The 22,238-nt window shown below is 47.3% G+C and overlaps 1 protein-coding gene and 2 long non-coding RNA genes across 4 annotated transcripts in view; 1 reads left to right on the top strand and 2 right to left on the bottom strand.

Moving 5' to 3' along the window:
* Positions 1 to 22,238, bottom strand: part of LOC108538321 (E3 ubiquitin-protein ligase RNF216-like) — a 108,301-nt gene that overhangs the window by 36,680 nt on the left and 49,383 nt on the right.
* The window catches only part of LOC108538324 (uncharacterized), an 18,158-nt gene continuing 4,830 nt past the window's right edge, over positions 8,911 to 22,238 (bottom strand). The window contains exons 2-3 of the long non-coding RNA XR_001888047.1: positions 12,997 to 13,091; positions 8,911 to 9,416 (exon numbers count right to left, since the gene is read on the bottom strand). This is a non-coding gene — a long non-coding RNA (uncharacterized LOC108538324). The remainder of the gene's footprint in view (positions 9,417 to 12,996; positions 13,092 to 22,238) is intronic.
* Positions 12,096 to 19,818, top strand: LOC108538323 (uncharacterized). Of its 2 annotated transcripts, none has more exons than XR_001888046.1 (3): positions 12,096 to 12,566; positions 13,686 to 14,162; positions 17,432 to 19,818. It is a non-coding gene; the product is annotated as an uncharacterized LOC108538323 (long non-coding RNA). The 2 variants fall into 2 exon arrangements; XR_001888045.1 differs by having other exon boundaries at positions 13,686 to 14,362.

The raw sequence follows: 22,238 nt of genomic DNA, 5'->3' as shown, positions 1-22,238 counted from the left end.
GATCCGCCCGTCTCGGCCTCCCAAAGTGCTGGGATTACAGGCTTGAGCCACCGCGCCCGGCCAGGTATATCTTTTTAAAAAAATCATTCTGGGTGGAAAACACTGGAGGGAGGAAAGAATGAACGTGCAAAAGACAGGAGCTAGTAAAGCCACTCGGGAAAGAGGCCACCAATGCCCAGACCAGGGTGGTGGGCAAGGACAGGAAGACAAGGGGACTGACTTGAGAGCAAGGAAGGAAGTACGACTGGCAGGTGTGGAGATGAGCCGCGGTGCCTGGCCCTTTTGTACATTCTGAATTTTATACTATATGTGTACTATCTAATAAAAAGAATTTAAAAAGGGAGACCAATGGAACAGACTGCTGAGGGAGCTGAGAACCTGATCCTTCTGGTGGGATGTCATAAAAAGGCTCAATCAGGCTGGGCACAGTGGCTCACACCTATAATCCCACACTTTGGGAAGACAAGGCAGGCAAATCATTTGAGGTGAGAAGTTCGAGACCAGCCTAGACAACATGGCGAAACCCCATCTCTACTAAAAATACGAAAATTAGCCAGGCGTGGTGGCTGGTGACTGTAATCCCAGCTACTTGGGAGGCTGAGGCAGGAGAATCACTTGAACCTGGGAGGTGGAGGTTGCAGTGGGCAGGGATCATACCACTGCACTTTAGCCTGGGCAACAGAGCCAGACTCCGTCTCAAAAAAAAAAAAAGGCTCAATCAATGGGCTGGGCAGAGAGGAACTGAAGGGACATACTACATTTAAACGCCACTGTTTCTGAGGGACGCGGATGTGCTCTGGTCCCCCACCTGCATCCCATTCAGTAAACAAAGGTGATACATATTAGTGTGCCTAACTATTGCCCACCAAAACATACAGCAGCACAAACCCATTTTCTAAGACCTTGTGCCTGACTATTGCAGGAAGCTGGAGGATAAACAACAGCTGGAGAATAGATGAGCTGATGTTTGGCTCTTAACCTCTAAAACAATGCCAACCCAGCCCCTTCCAGGAGTAACAGCTTGAAAACAATACATGGCATTTAGATAGTTTTAGCATTCCTGGCAATTCCGCGGATGTGCTCTGGTCCCCCACCTGCATCCCATTCAGTAAACAAAGGTGATACATATTAGTGTGCCTAACTATTGCCCACCAAAACATACAGCAGCACAAACCCATTTTTCTAAGACCTTGTGCCTGACTATTGCAGGAAGCTGGAGGATAAAAAACAGCTGGAGAATAGATGAGCTGATGTTTGGCTCTTAACCTCTAAAACAATGCCAACCCAGCCCCTTCCAGGAGTAACAGCTTGAAAACAATACATGGCATTTAGATAGTTTTTAGCATTCCTGGCAATTCCGTTATTAATTCATGGGTCTTCTTCATAAGGGAAGAAACCCCATTTTTGAGGTGAGGCACAGGCCCACGAGGGCAAAATGGCCTGGCCAAGCTGGAGCCAGGTGTGTGTGAGGGCCACTGTGAGCCCCTCTGCCCTGCTCACCCTCTACATCACAGCGCTTCTTCTGTAGGTGAACGTCTGGGTTTTCAGCCAGGGCGCTTCTTACTGAAGGGCCCAAGGGCCCCGGGAGAACACAGTTGAAACGTCTTTTGAAAAGACTATGTAGCACTTTGGGAGGCCGAGGTGGAGGGATCACCTGAGGTCAGAAGTTCGAAACCAGCCTGGCCAACACGGTGAAACCCTGTCTCTACTACAAATACAAAAATTAGCCGGGCGTGGTAGCACATGCCTGTAATTCCAGCTGAGGCAATCCCTGTGAGGCTGAGGCAGAAGAATTCCTTGACGCAGGGAGGCAGAGGTTGCAGTGAGCAGAGATCGCACCACTGCACTCCAGCTTGGGCAACAGAGCAAGACTCTGTCTCAAAAAAAAAAAAAAAAAAAAAAAAAAAGACAAGACTATGTAGCTAGATACGAAACCTACAATTAAAGTAAGGCAAGCAAACAGCAGGCTTCGGAGTTTAACACTTGGAGCTCTCTCTGTGAAGTGTCTTTAAAATGTACTCTCTCATCTAAAAAGTATAAATTTTACTAAACTGTAGTTCCCTCCTCTCAGGCACAGATAGGCTTTGTTCCTAAACTCAACAAATGCTTACGCATATTAGGAAGAAATGCTCTTGAACGTTTTTTCTTTTCTTTATTTTTTTTTGAGTCAGGGTTGCACTCTGTCACCCAGGCTGGAGTGAGATCTCGGTTCACTGCAACCTCCATGTCCTGGGCTCAAGCGATCTCCCACCTCAGCCTCCTGGGTAGCTGGGACTACCAGTGCTCATGCCTGTAATCCCAGCACTTTGGAAAGCCGAGGAAGGTGGATTACCTGACGTCAGGAGTTCAAGACCAGCCTGGGCAACATGGTGAAACCTTGTCTCTACTAAAAATATGAAAATAAGCCGGGCATGGTGGCGGGCGTCTGTAATCCCAGCTACTCCGGAAGCTGAGACAGGAGAATTGCTTGAACCCAGGAGGTGGAGGTTGCAGTGAGCCGAGATCACGCCACTACACTCCAGCCTGGGTGACAGAGCAAGATTCAGTCACAAACAAACAAACAAAAGTGCTGAGATTACAGGCGTGAGCCACTGCGTCCAGCCTCTTGCATGTTTAACATGATAACCACATTCTTCAATCTGTGGTTTACAAGAAAGCCCCAAAGGACCATTTTGGAAGGCAAAGTACACTTTGACAAGTAACCTCAAAACAAGAAGAACAGTGTATCATGGCCATCGAGCAGGACCACACTTTCTATCACCTTGTGCCTTTCTGATTGGGGGAAACCGCGGAGTTTACCATCATCCCAAATACAACAAGCAGGCAGGCAGCTCCCGCCCTCTCAGTGGGGAAGGAGCATGCATGTTGGGTAGTTTGTTAACAAACAGCCGCCAGGCCACGTTCTTCATGTCATCGGGGAGGTTGCTGTTTAAGTTTATGATGCCCTTTTGTCCTCAAAATACATTAAGGTGTTTTGACTGTTCATGAGGTCTTCACTTTACAACAAACACTTCAGTCTTCCTTTATTCATTTTCTGCTGCCTGGATAATGATTAATGAATAAAGCAGAAGATTAAATTCAATTCCAGATGACCTTATCAGGGAGCTGCAATTTCTTCACATAAACACAGCTTTCTCAAGAACCAGTAGACAAATGTATCTGGCCATCACCTCCTCCAAGCCCAGCAAGTGACAATAATCTTGAGACCTTTGGGTCTGTTGGTAAAGAATCCAAAAGAAAATCTGAGCCCACAAGCCAGTCACTGGGTTCTGTGTTTGTTTCCTTGCCTTCCTTGCAAAGCCACCTGGAAGGTGTCCGTCCCTGTGTGCGCTAGATTTCAGTTGCTGACTTCCATCCAGCCTTGTCTCAGAAGCAGAATACAGTACAAACTGCTCCCTTACTTTTAAAATGGTTCCTCCAGTGAAACCTGTCAACTAACTCTCTAGGGGAGAGAAGTCACTGACATGCCACAGGGCATTAGGCTGTGGTCAATCCAGAAGTAGCTTCAGAAATTTCAGCCCTCCGTTCTGTCACCTCAAAAAATGGTGAGACTGGGCTGGGCACGGTGGCTCACACCTGTAATCCCAGCACTTTGGGAGGCCGAGGCGGGTGGATCACCTGAGGTTGGGAGTTCAAGACCAGCCTGACCAACAGGGGAAACCTCATCTCTACTAAAAATACAAAATTAGCCAGGCATGGTGGCGCATGCCTGTAATCCCAGCTACTCAAGAGGCTGAGGCAGAACAGCTTGAACCCAGGAGGCAGTGATTGGGGTGAGCTGAGATCGCGCCATTGCACTCCAGCCTGGGCAACAAGAGTGACATTCTGTCTCAAAAAAACAAAACAAAACAAAACAACAATGGTGAGACTATAAATCCCCAGCACTCTTGAGGTAAAAGGCCCGGACACTTGACTATTCGCAAATGCTCAGCGAGGGACCACAGTACTGTGGGCTTCCAGGCCATCTGTGTCTTCCAGTTGTCAAAGATTCTGGTCCTCCCCACCCATAGACCCAAACGACATACAGAAGGTCCAGAAAGACACTGATTTTAAGACAGAATCCCTTAAATCTCAGGGGTTTATGCTGGAACCCCTGAGAATCAATAAAGTTCAACAAAATCAAAGCTCAGGTAGATTCAGTGGATTTTCTTTCCTTTCACTAAGGGAATCCAAGAACCTCTAGTTTTCCTAAGTCAAGAATGCACATATGAGCCGAATAAGGCTTGGTCCTTGCCTTCAAGGAGTGCATTCTACCAACAGAGTTACATATTGGGGCAAATCAAGTACAGCATAATGGAAGTTCAGTGTGATGTGCGCGCACACACGGCGGGGGAGCATGCATATGCATGCGGAGGAGAAAGAGGTGAGTCAGACAAGGATTCTTTGAGGAGCTGACATCTTCATGGGATTGACTACAGTAAATGCCATGAGTAATCAGAACCTCCATGCAACCAATAAAGTGCTTCTCCTACTGGGATCTACATCTTAGTGAAACGCTTTTCCAGCAATGAAAGCCATTAAAGCCAAGTATCTGAACCTCAGAACCAGATGCTCAAACCCAACATTTCAACAGTGAAACATAGTTTGATAGATTCTTACTTTAATAAGCACAAAAAGTTTTCATCTCATTAAATAAAATTATTTTGGGCCAGGCACAGTGGCTCACGCTTGTAGTCTCAGCACTCTGGGAAGCCGATGTGGGCAGATCACTTAAGTCCAGGAATTTGAGACCAGCCTGGGCAACAAGTGAGACCCCACCTCTACAAAAAATACAAAAATATAGCTGGGTGTGGTGGTATGTGCCTGTAGTCTCATCTACTTGGGAGGCTGAGGTGGGAGGATTTCTTGAGCCTGGGAGGTGGAAGCTGCAGTGAGCTATGATCACGTTATTGCAGTTCAGTCTGGGTGACAGAGACTGCCTAAAAAAAAAAAAAATTTTTTTTAACTCACTTGAATAAAGCAGTATATTTTAAAGTATGATTCATTTCATTACCCCCCCTTTTTTTTTTTGAGACAGAGTCTTGCTCTGTTGCCCAGACTGGAGTGCAGCGGCACCATCTTAGCTCACTGCAAGCTCCGCCTCCCAGGTTCACGCCATTCTCCTGCCTCAGCCTCCCGAGTAGCTAGGACTACAGGCGCCCGCCACCTTGCCCCGCTAATTTTTTGTATACTTAGTAAAGACGGGGTTTCACCATGTTAGCCAGAATGGTCTCGATCTCCTGACCTCGTGATCCGCCTGCCTTGGCCTCCCAAAGTGCTGGGATTATAGGCGTGAGCCACCGTGCCCGGCCTCATTACATCCTTTTAAGTTTTCTGTATCTGTGTATGTTTTGCAATGTTATGTTACAACAGTAGCACACATGTAACCTACAAATAAACACATACGCTGAGGGTGTCCTCTGCACAATTTTTCTGATATGGCAAGCAATAAAATTGTGCATCTGCCGCTCTCAATATTAAAAGGCCATGGAGGAGACCTAGGATAGTGCAGCAATGTGTCAGAATACTTCCATTAATTAATGAGCTTGAGACCAAAGACAGAAAGATGGTTGAGAAGCAACTGGAAGAGTCTATAAAAGAGATGAGGGTGAGAGAGAAGCCTAGAAAGACTTCTAGGTTTCTGATGTGGGACACTAGTGAGATTGGTGGAAACACAAACTTAGATCAAGTGGTGCAGAATAAGATCTGAGTAAGGGTGGGAGGCAGAGGCGAGTTTAGTTCCAGACCAGCTTACTTATTCACTCACTTATGTGCTCTTCCAATATTTGCTGAATTTCTGTCATTTGTATGAGACACTGGAGATACAGCAACAAACAAGTTAGGCTCAGTTTCTGTCTTCATGATGCTTATGTTTTACTGAAAAACACATATATTAACTGAGACTAGGGGCCAGGAGAGCCCATTAGAGGATGTGACATTTAAGCTGAGTCTTAAAGGAGGAGTCAGCTATGTATGGGTACAAAGGGAAGAGCAAGGAAGAGCAACAAAAGGAAGAAGCCTTCAGGGCAGGAGACCGTCTGTCTCATGCTGAGAAAGTATGGCTAGAGCCCAGTGGGGGAGAGCTGAGAATGGACCACGGTCACCCAGTAGGACTGAGGCTGTAGGGAGGAATTTGGAAAGCCAGGCTGATCAGGTGGGAAATGCAACCATCTGGTTGACATTTCAAAATATTCTTCTGGCTGCTATTGTTAAAGGGATGGTTTGCTGGGGTTGTAGGACCTTGCAGCACCACCTTTCTAAACTAAGGCCAAGTAAATAACTTCGAGGGGAACAGGCTCAGAGTCTGGATTTGAATCTTGGTTAGATTTCCTAAATAGTCCTCCATAAATAAGGGCACAGCTTACTTCCTGAACCAAGGTGTGCCAACAGCAAGCCTGGCAGGGGCAGGTAAGGCTGACCTGCAACGGGGCAACAGCAGCACACCTATATTTTTTTGTTAAGAATAAGAGAACCACATTTCCTGATATGGCTTCAGAAAGGGACTTTATTACTATTATTATTATTATTTTTTTTTTTTTGAGACAGAGTCTCGCCCTATCGCCCAGGCTGGAGTGCAGTGGCCGGATCTCAGCTCACTGAAAGCTCCGCCTCCCGGCTTCACGCCATTCTCCTGCCTCAGCCTCCCAAGTAGCTGGGACTACAGGCGCCCGCCAACTCGCCCAGCTAGTTTTTTTGTATTTTTTTAGTAGAGACGGGGTTTCACCATGTTAGCCAGGATGGTCTCGATCTCCTGACCTCGTGATCCGCCCGTCTTGGCCTCCCAAAGTGCTGGGATTACAGGCTTCAGCCATCGCATCCGGCCTACTATTATTCTTAATATTTTAATTAATTAATTATTTTTTAGAGACAAGGTCTTGCTCTGTTGCCCAGGCTGGAGCGCAGTGGTGCTATTACGGCTCGCTATAACCTTGACCTCCTGGGTGCAAGCAATTCTCTTGCCTCTACCTTCTTAGCAGCGGGGACTACGATCATGTGGCACTACAGCTAAATTTTGTTATTGTATTTGTACAGACAGGTGTTGCTATGTTTCCCAGGCTGGTCTCAAACTTCTGGGCTCAAGCGATCTGCCCACCATGGCCTCCCAAAGTGTTGCCACAGAGCCACAGAGCCCGCCCTGTTTTAATTTTTTTTTTTTTTTGAGATGGAGTCTCGCTTTGTCGCCAGGCTGGAGTGCAGTGGTGCAATCTGGGTTCACTGCAACCTCTGCCTCCTGGGTTCAAGTGATTCTCCTGCCTCAGTCTCCCAAGTAGCTGGGAATATAGGCGCCTGCCACCACACCCAGCTAATTTTTCTATTTTTAGTAGAGATGGGGTTTCACAATGTTGGTCAGGATGGCCTCAATCTCTTGACCTCATGATCCACCCACCTCGGCCTTCCAAAGTGCTGGGATTACAGGCGTGAGGTACTGTTTTAATTTTAATGATTGATTGAGACAGGGTCTCACTGTGTCACCCAGGCTGGAGTGCAGTGGCACAATCTTGGCTCACTGCAGTCACGACCTCCCTGGCTCAAGTCATCGTCCCACCTCAGCCTCCCAAGTAGCTGGGACCACAGGTGTGCACCACCATGCCTGGCTAATTTTTTGCAGAGATGGGGTCTTGCCATGTTGCCCAGGCTGGTCTCAAACTCCTGGAGTCAAGCAATCTACAAGACTCAGCCTCCCAAAGTGCTGGGATTACAGATGTGAGCTACCATGCCTGGCCTGAGGAACATCTTTAACAAAGGTCTAAAACTCCTGCTTTTCACAGTACTAGCCCAATGTTCCTGAAGGCTTAGGTTTTTTTTTTTTTTTTTTTTTTTTTTAAGACAGCATCTCGCTTTGTCACCTAGGCTGGAGTGCAGTGGTGTGATTCCGACTCACTGCAACCTCTGCCTCCAGGGTTCCAGATTCTCATGCCTCAGTCTCCCAAGTAGCTGGAATTACAGGTATGTACCACCATGCCCAGCTAATTTTTATATTTTTAGTAAAGACAGGGTTTTGCCACATTGGCTAGACTGGTCTTGAATTCCTGGCCTCAAGTGATCTGCCCACCTCGGCCTCCCAAAGTGCTGGGATTACAGGCATGAACCACTGTGCCTGGCCCCTATGGGCTGTTTATTGAAGGGATGGGGTCTCACTGTATTGCCCAGTCAGTGGTGCCAGCATAGCTTGTGGCAGTCTCCTCAGTAGCCTGAACTTAAAGGTGTGCACCCAGCTTGTAGGCCTAGATTTTTTGTTAAAGAAAGAAATGAAACCTGCTAGGACTGAAAACTTACACATCTTCGCACAGGGTGCTTTGCATATACATCTCAATCTTCACAGCAACTCTACAGGGAAGTACTAGAGCATTATTCCCATTTTTAAAAAAGTAAATATGGCTGGGTGTGGTGGCTCACACTTGTAATCCCAGCACTTTGGGAGGCCAAGGCAGATGGATCACTTGAGGTCAGGAGTTTGAGACCAGCCTGGCCAACATGGTGAAATCCCGTCTCTACAAAAAACACAAAAATCAGCCAGGCATGGCGGTGCATGTCTATAGTCCCAGCTACTTGGGAGGCCGAGGCATGAGAATCGTTCGAACCTGGGAGGCAGAGGTTGCAATAAGCTGAATTGTGCCACTGTACTCCAGCCTGGACAACACAGTGAGACTCTGCTCAAACAAAACAAAACAAAACAAAAAAGGTAAGAGAAAAAGAAGGCTCAGAGGATCCAATTAACTTGGTCGAGGTCACAGAGCTTTGGACATGAGTCTGTCTGATTCCAAATCTACTTGCTCTTTCTACTCTTAGTGCCACTGCGTGCTGACATGGTATTTGCTACCAAGAGCAGGTCACTATTTACTGGAGAACTCAAGGGCATGTGGCTCATGAGACAAACCGAGGTTACAATGGCATCTTGTGTGAGGAGACCAGAGAGGAACAATCAGCAAAGCTGGGTGTGAGCGTCAGGGCATCAAAGGCATGGCCGTGCAGCTGCAGCTGTGCAGGATGCCTGCTTGCCTGGGCTTCCTGGAGAGCTGGGAACGCTCAGTAAGAGGCAGGATGGGATGGAATCAGATCTGAGGATACCCTTTCTTACTGGTAATGATAAGAACCTGCTAATCACAGGGTGATCTCAGACTGGACACGTGTGAGGAAGTAGCTGTTCCTGCCACCTTTGGCCAGTTGTATGTCTGGCAGCATAGCAAAAGGAAGTCCATTTTTAGATTTCCATTACTGCCTAAACAGAGACAGGCTCCATGAAGTGTTCCACAGTCACTCCTTCAACCAACCCCTGGACCCTTACTTATAAATACATGCCACTTACCTCCTCAAAGGTAGCCAGGATCATGGCATTAACATGTGCTAATGGCATTGCTTGAGATTATCACCATCACTGAAACTGCTCTGGGTCAGTTTTGTTCAGAGCAATGCAGGTAACAGAGACAGCTTCTACACTGAAAGGAATGAAGACAGTCTCACGTTCCCACCTTTGCCCCTTTCACCAGTGCCACTGAGAGCCTTCCATCACTGCGGCAGAGTGGGATCGGTATAAAACGAAGCCCCTGTCCTTTTAGAGTCTACTCACAAACAGGTAACTCTATACTCTGAGGAAGATGGTGAGTACTTCAGAGGAAACTAAAGCCAGGTAAGGGGCAGGTAGTGTTAACAGGGAGGGTGCCATCTGACACTGGTTTGTCAGGGAAGGCCTGTGTGGAGCTAGCACTTCTGCTTGAACCTGAAGTCTATCTGGTAGAAAAGCATTCCAGGCAGAGGGAATGCAAGCAGGACAGTAGATGGAGCTGGGACAGGAGAGAGAGCTCAGAGAATCAGTTCTCCCTGAGTCAGCACCCACACTCACTAAGCCCTCAATGGCACAAAACGCTGCCTAAGAATGTCCCTCCTCCTCTGGCAACACCTACTCACCAGTTCTCCTTTCCAATACCAGTGGCTCTGGGAAACCCAAAGGACCCGGGAAAAGCTGGCATTTGCTCACTGGGCTCCCAGAGCCCTTGGCTTATGCATTGTTACTGCACTTTTAATGGCGTCTTGTATGTCACATCTCTTCCAAAAGCCAGGCGCTCCTTGTGGCAAAGATAATGTCCTGTTGGTCACTATGGACAGGCTTGGCATGGAGGGCTCAATTCAACCATTAAAAAAAAAGTTCACTTGGCCAGGCGTGGTGGCTCACGCCTGTAATCCCAGCACTCTGGGAGGCCGAGGTGGGTGGATCACGAGGTCAGGAGATCGAGACCATCCTGGCTAACACGGTGAAACCCCGTCTCTACTAAAAATACAAAAAAAAATTAGCCAGGCATGGTGGTGGGCGCCTGTAGTCCCAGCTACTTGGGAGGCTGAGGCAGGAGAACGGCGTGAACCTGGGAGGTGGAGCTTGCAGTGAGCTGAGATCGCGCCACTGCACTCCAGCCTGGGCGACACAGCGAGACTCCGTCTCAAAGAAAAAAAAAAAAAAGTTCACTTAAGGCTGGACACAGTAGCTCAAGCCTGTAATCCCAGCACTTTGGGAAGCTGAGGCGGGCGGATCACGAGGTCAGGAGATCGAGACCAGCCTGGCCAACAGAGTGAAACACCATCTCTACTAAAAATACAAACATTAGCTGGGTGTGGTGACGCATGCCTGTAGTCCCAGCTACTCAGGAGACTGAGGCAGAAGAATTGCTTGAACCCAGAAGGCAGAGGGTGCAGTGAGTCGAGATCCTGCCACTGTACTCCAGCCTGGGCAACAGAGTGGGAGCCCGCCTCAAAACAAAACAAAAACCCCAAAACAAAAAACAAGTTCACTTGAGTGCCTATTCTGTGCCACATGGGGATGTGATGGAGATGAAGCCAGGAGAATTCCTGACCTGGAGAGGCTCGTAATCAACCACGGGATGTCTCAGGTATCTTTGGATTTCTAGGGCCTAGCACTAGATTTGAGCGACACAAGGTGCTGAATATCTCAGGTGGAGGCTGGCAAGACAAAGCACATCTTCTCCATGCAGAGTTATAAATGTATCCCACCCAACTACTGGGACTTTTTTGTACTTTACATGGGCAAAAAAAGCATATCCACATCCTCCCTGAAAGAACATTATTTCCTCCCTATTGGGTCTTATTTATAATTATTCCAAGTAGTTTACGAGAAAAAGAAATTATTAATATAAAATACGACCCTTTCAGGTTAATTCATTACAGCTTGAGCCCTAAAGATATGAGTTACTGTCGTTCCTTTCTTTGCTCCCTAATGTCTTTCCCCAATTTAATGAGTTAAACTACAAAGAGCAGTTATCACCAAATGGCTAATGACCAAATGCCTGCAGATGGTGTGAGAAAGTACTGCATATATTTCAATTAGAATGTTCTTTCTTGATTTTCTCCTATAGTTTCAAGACGTGGAAGCTGGTATCTCTTCAATCAGGATAAAAGGAGCTCACAAAAAGAAAACTCTGAAAACGTGTGCCCAAGAGAACTTCCGGTTTAGAGGGGTCAGGACTGAAAATGTGCAGTCAGTCTGACTGTGTCCCAGCCTGGCTCTCCCCAACACCCCCAGAGGCTGTGGAAAGCCAGTTGCTGCCCAAGGGTAGGCTGCGCGCTTCCCCCACTGGCCAGCATTCTCCTCTGCTGCCTGGGTCCAGTTCTTAAAGGACACAAAATTCTTTTTTTTTTTTTGAGATGAAGTTTTGTCTTGTTGCCCACGCTGGAGTGCAATGGCACGTTCTTGGCTCACTGCAACCTCCGCCTCCCAGGTTCAAACAATTATTCCTGCCACAGCCTCCCGAGTAGCTGGGAATACAGGCACCCGCCAACACACCTGGTTAGTTTTTCTATTTTTTAGTAGAGACAGGGTTTCACCACTTTGGCCAGGCTGGTCTTGAACTCCTGACCTCAAGTGATCTGCCCGCCTTGGTCTCCCAAAGTGCTGGGATTACAGGAGTGAGCCACCGCACCCAGCCAGGACACACAAAATTCTAACACGAATTAATTCAAATCTGGGAGTGGCCAAGTGAGAGCTATGGGAAACATTACAAAGCCTCCCCCACCTCATCCCCTAGTCCTGAGGAAACGGCTTCTTTGGGGAAGATTTCACGTTGTTCTTAAATATTTCTTGGTTTTCATATACACCTCACCTACCATTTCTATGTACAGAAGCAGGCTTTGAAAAAAGAAATCCTGAAGTCTTGTTTCTGTGGATTAGAAAAGTTGTTTCCCTGAGCCACCAGGATTAGGTGACAAATTGGAATAGGCGAAGCTTTATATGTGGTTTCCGTGCTAATGCTGCCCCCTAGGGATGGAAAGTTACAAGGCACCGAGACATCAGCTTGACTGCTCTGGGAAAGACCACACACAGCTGCTGGCTTTTTACTACACTATGGGGACCAGGGCTTCGAGGACAGAGTGGGAGGGTAAAGTCTTTCTGGAATAACTCAAAGTTCAATTTTATTTTTATCATAGTAACTACAAACAAAATTACCAATTCCCTTATATTATTCAAATACAGATGACTGTTTCTCTCAAATGGCAGTTTAACAGAATCACTGAGACTGCATCAGTAACACCCAGGCAATGGCAAGATGTGGACATTCATATAAAAATTCCAAGACCAATATGTGAGCTCCTACTAAGGACTATGGGTCTTGCTCTGCGGTGGGGACACATGTTAAGTGAAATATATAGTAAGACATGATTGTAAGTGCTAAGGAGAAAAAAAATACAGGAAGGAAGAATTCACTGGGGTGGAGAGGGGAAAATAGTTCACAACTATAAACTGGTGATCAGGGAAGGCCTCTCTGCGAAGGTGTAGGTAAATGAAGACTTAAAGTCAAGGGAGTGAGTCTGGTGCTATCTGGGGGAAAGAATTCCAGGCACAGGGAACAGGAAGGAGCAGGGTGGGCAGAGCTGTAAGGAGGGTTGGGTTTGCAGGCTGCCTGGGGCCTGGGAGGTGATGATAAGGGCTTTGGCCTGCGCCCAGAGTAAACAGATGCTGAAGAAGAGCCTCTGCAATGGCTTTGCATGAGGTTGATTCCCAAAGAACTCCACCTGCAGGGATCCCTTTCACGGGGAGTTCTCAAGCCCTCTGAGCTGCGCCTCTGAAGGTGGGGCCTCTCCCGCCTTCCTGCCAAGCTTCTCAAAGCCTGGAAAGCGCAGGAGAGGAGGCTGTGACTAAGCTCCTTCCAAAGGATTTGCTCCCTGTAGATGCTCCATACAATACAGGTTGTGGAACCGAAGTTACTATAGCAATGACTTCCTTTTTTTTTTTTTGAGACAGGGTCTAATTCTGTCACCAGGCTGGGGTGCAGTCAGTGGTGCCATCATAGCTCACTGGGCTTAAGCCTAGACTCAAGTGATCCTGCCACCTCAGTGCCCATAGTAGCTGTGATCACAGGCGCATGCCACCATATCTGGCTAACGTTTTGTAGAGACCAGGTCTTGCTATGTTGCCCAGCCTGGTGTCAAACTCCTGGGCTCAAAGGATGCACCCACCTCAGCCTCCCATATGCTAGGATTACAGCTGTAAGGCACTGTGCCTGGCCAGCCATGGCCCTTTGGTGGGTTGTAAAGTCATTTCAGTAGATTATGACTAGTGGTTTTTAAAGAAAGCTAAAACAGAAAATACTAGGGCACATTCAATGTGTCAAGTATTTGTTTTATAAAACTACTGTTCCTGTTACACCTACATTTATTTATGTTTGGATGAGGCTTATGGTAATTTATATTTCTTCCTATAGGTTACAAACAAAAAGTTTAAAAGCCATTAATTTAGAATTCATTCAGAATCAAAGTTTCTTTAAAAAGGCATCCAAAGGCTCATTCTCACAACAGAAGTCCCGGGGGTCACTGCCAGGAACTGAAAACCGGCCCTATCTCTAGTTACCCTGGAGGTGACTCTGCTGATGAAGAACAATGCCCGGGAACCAGGAGAACCCCAGCCTTCTCCATCCTGCAGGAGCAGGGCCATGCGTAGGAAGATCTAATAACACATCATTTCAAACTGTCAAATAGAAACACTGCTATCACTTGGGCAGAAACAAGTCAGACTGACCTTGTCTTTGCTCACTACTTGGGCTACCCCTGGGTTTCCCAGGGTTTTACTGGGAATCCTGGCCTGGCAGGAAGAGCCAGCAAAACCAGCTCTTGCCTGCTGGAACTCCACTGTCAGCATGCCCTGGAAGAAAGGCTGCAGATTCCAGGAAGCTTCCTTCCAGGTAGGACAAAGGCCATCTTGACACTCCTCCTCATGCCCAGGTTGACAACAGCTGGACTTAAAGTAGCTGGACCAGGTCAGGAAAGGAGACACTGGGGTCTGGGCATGTGGTGGGAAGGAGGAAGTCGAGGCTTCATCTAGAGTCATTCAGCAGAAGTGCTGGTTCCAGGGTACAGCGCAGCTTCACTTCAAGTTGAGCAGGTAACTTCGCATTGGTATTTTAGGGTGCCGTGTAAAGATGGCAGGAATTCATGTATCCAGGGACAGAAGAATACAAAACTGTCTGAACTTGGGGTTGATAATACCCCTTTGTGGACATCAGACAGGACATCTTGCAAAGTACTGTTTATACAGCAGGCATAGAAAAGCGGCTGCCCTGGTAGTTTTCACATTCTCATAAAATCAAAATCCTTTTCAGAGTAAATAGTAAAGCGGACTTTTTTTTTCCTTTCTTTTTTTTTTTTTTTTTTTTGAGACAGAGTCTCGCTCTGTTGGCCCAGGCTGGAATGCAATGGTGTGATCTCTGCTCACTGCAAGCTCTGCCTCTCAGGTTCACGCCATTCTCCTGCCTCAGCTTCCTGAGTAACTGGGACTACAGGCGCCCACCACCACACCCGGCTACTTTTTTGTATTTTTAGTACAGACGGGGTTTCACCCCGTTAGCCAGGATGGCCTCGATCTCCTGACCTCGTGATCTGCCCGCCTTGGCTCCCAAAGTGCTGTGATTACAGGCGTGAGCCACTCCACCCAGCCAAGCGGGCTTTTAATCTTTGCCTCCTTGCTAGATTCAGTGACAAAAAGGGAAGCCTCTCTTGGGGACAGGAGATATGAACTGAGTATGAGGGTCACAGGAGGGAGGAAAAAAGGGGCAACTCGATACAGAAGAATAAAAAATGTAGGTGGGAGACACCCAGGGTGGAGGGCTCAGAAGCAGGGCCAGAGATCCCAGTCCTGAGAAAGAACGCTGTTAGGAAGTAGCCGGGGCCTGCTGTTGCCCTTCCAGGGCTTCATGCCCTTCATTCTCCTGGTTCATAAGGTTCGGGTGTTCTACTCATGGTGTATCTTCCCCATATCTTTACTATGGGAAATAGTAAAACACTATCTCGTTAGCATACTCTCCACCCGATGCCTCCAGATGCTACTACTCTCATACCTTCACTCATCCCCACAGGGCTCTTATCCAGCTGAAATCTAGTCCTCTCCCCCAGGAATATAAGCAGTAGCATAAGTGATTTTTAGTTCTGTGAACCTAATACTATAAAGAGCATTAGAGAGTATTTCAACACAGGCAGCTGGCTACAGATGGCCCCCTTGGGGGAAACTATCACACCCAGTCCCTTGCTAGGCAGGACTGTCTCCACCTGCCAGCCTGAGAGGAATATGGGCGGTCGGGCTCCGGCTATACTTACTAACCAGAGTTGCATCTGACAAGATCTTTAAGTGATTCTGACACATAGTAAAATTGAGAAGCTCTGACCTCTTGTGATCCAGGTCTTGGTTTTGCTGATCCTTTGACACCTCTATTTAAAAAAGAAATGATGAGATCTTTAGAAGACCAATCTTTGCCACTGGCAATCACAGGGAGGCTGACACACTCATTATCCACTCTTTTCAGTGTGGCTGAAAAGACTGGCAGAGTTTACTCAACGCTTATGAAATCATCACTCCATCTTGCCTCAAGTGAAAGATTATTGACAGATTTAGCAGTAAGAGACCAAAGATGCTAGAGAGTGAGGTGAGGTGTCTGTCCATGCTTGTAAATCAAGACCTAAACTTTGTATCAAATCTGCCAGATACCATTGTTAAAACTGAGACTGTGTTGGCCAGGCGCAGTGGCTCACGCCTGTAATCCCAGCACTTTGGGAGGTGAAGGTGGGCAGATCACTTGAGTTCAGGAGTTTTGAGACCAGTCTGGCCAACATGGCAAAACATCATCTACTAAAAATACAAAAATTAGCCTGACATGGTGGTGTGCACTTGTGATCCCAGCTACTTGGGAGGCGGAGGCAGGAGAACTGCTAGAACCTGGGAGGTGGAGATTACAGCGAGCTGAGATCGCATCACTGCACTCCAGCCTGGGCAAGACTCCATCTAAAAAAAAAAAAAAAAAAAAAAAAAAAAAAAGATGAGATTGTGATGGTGCATTTGGGAATCCTTTTTTTTTTTTTTTTTTGAGGATGGAGTCTCGCTCTGCCACCCACAACAGAGTGCACTGGCACGATCTCTCGGCTCACCGCAACCTCTGCCTCCCAGGTTCAAGTGATTCTCCTGCCTCAGCTTCCCGATAAGCTGGAATTACAGGCACGCACCATCATGCCCAGCTATTTATGTATTTATTTTTATAGAGATGGGGTTTCACCATGTTGGCCAGGCTGGTCTCAAACTCCTGACCTCAAGTGATCTACTTGCCTTGGCCTCCCAAAGTGCTGGAACTACAGGCGTGAGCTACAGTGCCCGGTCTGGAAATCACTTTCATAAACAACCTGGATGTGAGATTTTCAGGATCCATTTCCTGCACATGCACTGCTCCCCTGAGATGACACATGCCTGACCACAGTGCTGCTGCCCAATTGCAGAGGACCCAGCCACGTGGAAGTGGGCTCCTCCAATGTGCATGGAGGGGCTGACAAAAGGGGACACCCAGAACCAGAGGAGAGTGCTGAACTGATGGTTGGGTAAAATACAGACCGTCTTTTATTTCCTCTTTTTGTTTATTCTTGGATTTAAATTTTTGGTACAGTTAATCATGTATGAAACAAACCTTAGGAGATTCCATCATTTCATAGAAATATTTATGAGTAAGAAATTAAATTCTGACCCCAAAGCATGCTTAATTTCCACCCCCACTGGTTCATTAGTTTCTTCATGTCCGACAACCTAAGGTGACCTTTGGAAGCAAAAGTACAACTAAGGTGGTATAACTGGGTCTTGTAACACAGTATGTTGAAATGTGACTTCCCTCTCTTTTTTTTTGAGTGGTGTTTTCAGCTTTAATCCACAGCCCAAATTCTCAATTCCAGTTATGTGGCCTACCCGGGAGGAACTTGTTGTGGTGGCGACATAAGGAGGCCGTCTGTAGCCTTTTTCAGGGGCAAAGGTCCACCCTAGGAAGGCAGGACTCAAGGTCTGCCCAGGAGGAACCACCATGCCTCTCCTTTCCCTAGGAGGCCTAGAGTGATTTCTGGGAACTACTTGGTTCTGGGAGAGCTGCCGGAGTGGCAGCCTGTTCTGGTGTTTGCTAATACTGTTTTTATTATTTTTTCTCTACAGAAACTGCTCTAAATAATACAGATGGACAACAGGATAAAACCTCACCAGAGGCAACATGCCTTTTGCCAGCCTCCCTAAGCTGCGCTCTACTCAGGCTCAGCAACTGCTCCATGTGCCCATGTGAAGGCTGGAAATCCTGATGAACACAGTGGGGACGCAGCTGCTCATGCTTGAATAGACTTGTCTTCGGCTCAACTTTACCCCAGTGGTAACTGCTCGTGCTTTCTATTGTTTTCCCAACTGAATTACACGTGCTAAAAAGACACACCGTTTATCTATGGCTGTTATGAACTGAACTGTGTCTCCCTCAAATGCATATGTGAAGCCCTCAACTCTGACACCTTGTACAACGACTGTATTTGGAGACAGGGCCTTTAAAGAGATGATTATATTAAATGAGGCCGATAGGGTGGGTGCTATTCCCATCTAACTGATAGCCTTATAAGAAGGACAGAGAGACACCAGAGGAGCGCACAGAAAAGACCATGTGAAGACACAGCACGAAGACAGCCCTCTGCAAGCCAAGGACAGGGGCCTTACAAGAAATGAAACCTGCTGACAACTTCATTTCAGACTTGTAGCTCCAAAACTGTAGGAAAACTGACGGCATATATAAGCCCCTAGTCTGGTATTTTACTATGGCAGCTAAGCTGACCAAGACAGTGGCCACTGATGACTATCAAGCAGTAGACGGCAGTGGATCAGAGAAGTTCTTGTCCCTTCGTACACATGCTGTGCCCTCTGATCTTCTTCATACGTGTTGGAGACGTTAAGTCCTGATTCTGGGGGACAGATGGAAAGCAGGCTGTAGAGACTGGGACTAAGTCCCAGAAAACCAAGAATGGCACCAATTTATTTTCCATCCAGAAGAGCACATGGCTTCCTGGAAGCAGCTGCCCTTAAATACATGTTTACTTTGGAGGAATGATAATCTTGTAGTTATATCAGTTACTTTGGTCTTTACTAATGTTTATATAAAAGGATCCCATTCTACAAAAACGCCAAGTTGGAGAGTTATGTTTGCTAAATTTAATAACAAGAAGTGAAGCAACCAGACTTTAGAATGAAACTACACACACATGATGTAGTGCTTGTAGCATCAAGACAACTCAGAGTTTAACCCACTGATGAATTTCAACCGGAGCTGGACTCTGAATTGATGTTCTGGGGAAAAAAAGAGGTTTCCAGAATTCATAAAACACATGTTGAATTACATTTTTATCCACTTACATACATTCTCTTGCTGGTACCCAACGATAAACACTCATCACATAAATACTTAAGTGATCACATAAGCACACTGGTGCTGGTATGGAGCATGAGTCTGGAAGAAAGAAGGCCTGTGAGGAGGCTGCTGTGGCTTCCTGGTGAGTAGCACAAGGTGGAGGATAGATGTGAGGGAGGACTCGAGACAAGATGCTGTAGAGCACTGGGAGGCAAGGAGCCGGGGCTCTCTGGGACACAGGCAGCACACTCCCAGGACAGTGCTGAGGAGCCCTACTGGGTTCTACCATTTGACCAAGAGGGATGTCTTGAAATTGGAAAATGTACAAAAAAGTGCTGAGATGTCCTGGGTTACAGCTCAGGATCTGTGGTTTACAGGTGTATTGTGTCTTAACAAGAGACATGGGGCAGGGGCAGGGTGTATCCATCTTTCCACTGACTCAGGGTGAGACAGGGGCATAGGTGCACAGTGTGGGCATTCCCACCACTCTCTGGACCTCCTGAGACCAATGTGTCCTCTACAACACCAAACACCCCACCTGTGGGCAGTACTGCACTGGTCACCAGCACCATCCCAAGTGGGGGAAGTCAGTGGTTATTGAGATTCTTCTATGAAGCCATAGGGTGTAGAGCATGGCCTCTGCCTGCCCACCTATCTACTCTGCCTGCTTACGGTAATTAGCGTGGTTCCTGTCAGTGCAGCTGCTGTTCAAGAACAGGCTCGACACAGTGGAGTGGGCTGGAGATGGCTTTGTGGAGACAGCAGTACAGGTCAAGAGGTGAAGAGCAGGTAGGAGGATGGGCAAAAGGATCTGCAAGAATAGGCAGGCAGGTGGGGGACTGGCTTAGTTTGTGAGAAGGGAAGAAGGGGCCAGACTAACAAGAGTGACAAAGACTCTAGAAGCCACTGCAGGTTCCAACTGGGGGTGATGTGAAGAACAGCAAAGCTGACCTGTCACGTAGGGCGGTCTGCAGGGAAGACAGCAAGTTGCAGGATCAAGTGCAGGAGGCCAAGGCCACAACCCAGAGTGAGGGTCTGCAAGGAATTTCTCCATTTGGCTAGATTTGGAGAATAAAACATCCCATGTCATCACAGCAAATAAGAAAAATATTAAGCCTGAGCAACGCACCATGACCTTGTCTCTACAAAAAATAAAAAAATTAGCGGGGTGCAGTGGTGCACATCTGTAATTCCAGCACTTTGGGAGGCTGAGGCAGGAGGATCACCTGAGGAGTTTGAGACAAGTCTCGGAAAGACAGGGAGACCTCCATCTCTCGCTTTCTCTTTTTGAGACGGAGTCTTGCTGTGTCGCCCAGGCTGGTGTGCACTGGCATGATCTCCGCTCACTGCAACATCTGCCTCTTGGGCTCAAGCGATTCTCCTGCCTCAGCCTCTGAGTAGCTGGGATTACAGGCACGCGCCACCATGCCTGGCTAATTTTTAATTATTATTATTTTTTTTACGATGGAGTCTCGCCTTGTCACCTAGGCTGGAGGGCAATGGTGCGATCTCAGCTCACTGCAACCTCCACCTCCCAGGTTCAAACAATTCTCCTGCCTCAGCCTCCTAAGTAGCTGAGATTACAGGCGCCCGCCACCATGCCCAGCTAATTTTTGTATTTTTAGTAGAGATGGGGCTTCACCATGTTGGTCAGGCTGGTCTTGAACTCCTGACATCATGATCCACTCACCTCTGCCTCCCAAAGCGTTGGGATTACAGGCATAAGCCACTGTGCCTAATTTTCGAATTTTTAGTAGAGACGGAATTTCACCATGTTGGCCATGCTAGTCTCGAACTCCTGACCTCGTGATCCACCTGCCTCAGCCTCCCAAAGTGCTAGGATTACAGGAGTGAGCCACTGCACTTAGCCCTCTATCTCTTAAAAAAAAAAAAGGAGAGAGAAAGAAAGTCTAGATGTGGTGGCACACACCTGTAGTCCCAGCTACTCGGGAGGTCAAGGTGAGAGGATCACTTGAGCCCAGGAGGTTGAGGCTGCAGTGAGCTACAATTGCATCTCTGCACTCCAGCCTGGGCAACAGAGACTCTATCTCAAAACAAACAAAAAAACAAATGAAAAAAGCCAGCTGGGAATTCTTGGGGAGACTAGTTCAAAAAGAGGTGATGCTCACTCATTTATAGTTGTGGAAAGCAGGGGGTCTTTAAAGCTGAGCTGAGATCGCACCACTGCACTCCAGCCTGGGCAACAGAGTGAGATTCTATTTCAAAAAAATAAAAAATAAATAAAAATAATAAACAAATAAAGCAAATGTGGGTATAGAATGGCTACTGGTGAAAATGCTGAAAAAATAGCTTCATATGTAACTACAGCAGAGCTCCCACAATTTAAAAGGTGAATTTTTTATTTTAAACAATGGCAGGGAAAAAAGTAGTGATTCTGGTACATTCAAATAAGGTACTAACTACTAACAGTCTGTTGTATGCTATTTACTGTGCTGGGCACTTCAGAGATATCACCTCATTCAATTCTTATCCCTCTGCACACATGCTAGGTTCTGCACACACAAGAATTAGAGGCCCCAGAGGGGCAGGCTTTCCTGGGCCATATCCCAGGGGACAGGGGAAGTGTGAGTTTGGCAGGGTATAGTGGCCCATGCCCGTAATCCCAGAACTTTGGAAGACTGAGGCAGGAAGGTCACTTGAGGCCAGGAGTTTGAGACAAGCCTGGACAACAAAGCAAGACACTCTCTACAAAAAATAAATTAAAAAAAGTTAACTGGGTGTAGTGTGCCCACTTAAGAGTCCCAGCTACTCAGGAGGCTGAGGCAGGGGGACTGCTTGAGCCCAGGAGGTCAGGCTGCAGTGAGCTATGATCGTATCATGGCGTTCCAGCCTGGGTGACAGAGCAAGACCCTCTCAACACAAACAAACAAACAAGCAAACAAAGGAGTACGGTCATGAAGCCTGTAGCGCTAACTCTATTCAAATTCTTTTTTTTTTTTTTTGAGATGGAGTTTTACTCTTGTTGTCCAGGCTGTAGTGCAATGGCGTGATCTCAGCTCACTGAAACCTCCACCTCCTGGGTTCAAGCGATTCTCCTACCTCAGCCTCCCAAGTGCTGGGATTACAGGCACGCACCACCACATCTGGCTAATTGGGTATTTTTAGTAGAGACGGGGTTTCTCCATGTTGTTCAGGCTGGTCTCGAACTCCTGACCTCAGGGGATCCGCCCGCCTTGGCCTCCCAAAGTGCTGGGATTACAGGCCTGAGCTACTGCACCTGGCCCTCTTCTTCTTCTTCTTTTTTTTTTTTTTTTTTTTGAGACGGAGTCTTACTCTGTTGCCCAGGCTGGAGTGCAGTGGCACGATCTTGGCTCACTGCAAGCTCCGTCTTCCAGGTTCACACCATTCTCCTGCCTCTCAGCTTCCCGAGTAGCTGGGGCTACAGGCGCCCACCACCACGCCCGGCTTATTTTTTGTATTTTTAGTAGAGACGGGGTTTCACCATGTTAGCCAGAATGGTCTCGATCTCCTGACCTCGAGATCCACCCGCCGCGGCCTCCCAAAGTGCCGGGATTACAGGCGTGAGCCACCACCCCAGCCACCTTCTTTTTTTTTTTTTTT

This window comes from Rhinopithecus bieti, unplaced genomic scaffold (assembly GCF_001698545.2).
Source record: "Rhinopithecus bieti isolate Rb0 unplaced genomic scaffold, ASM169854v2 scaffold_13704, whole genome shotgun sequence".
NCBI classification, from domain to species: domain Eukaryota; kingdom Metazoa; phylum Chordata; class Mammalia; order Primates; family Cercopithecidae; genus Rhinopithecus; species Rhinopithecus bieti.
This window is presented reverse-complemented; position numbering and strand designations above follow the sequence as displayed.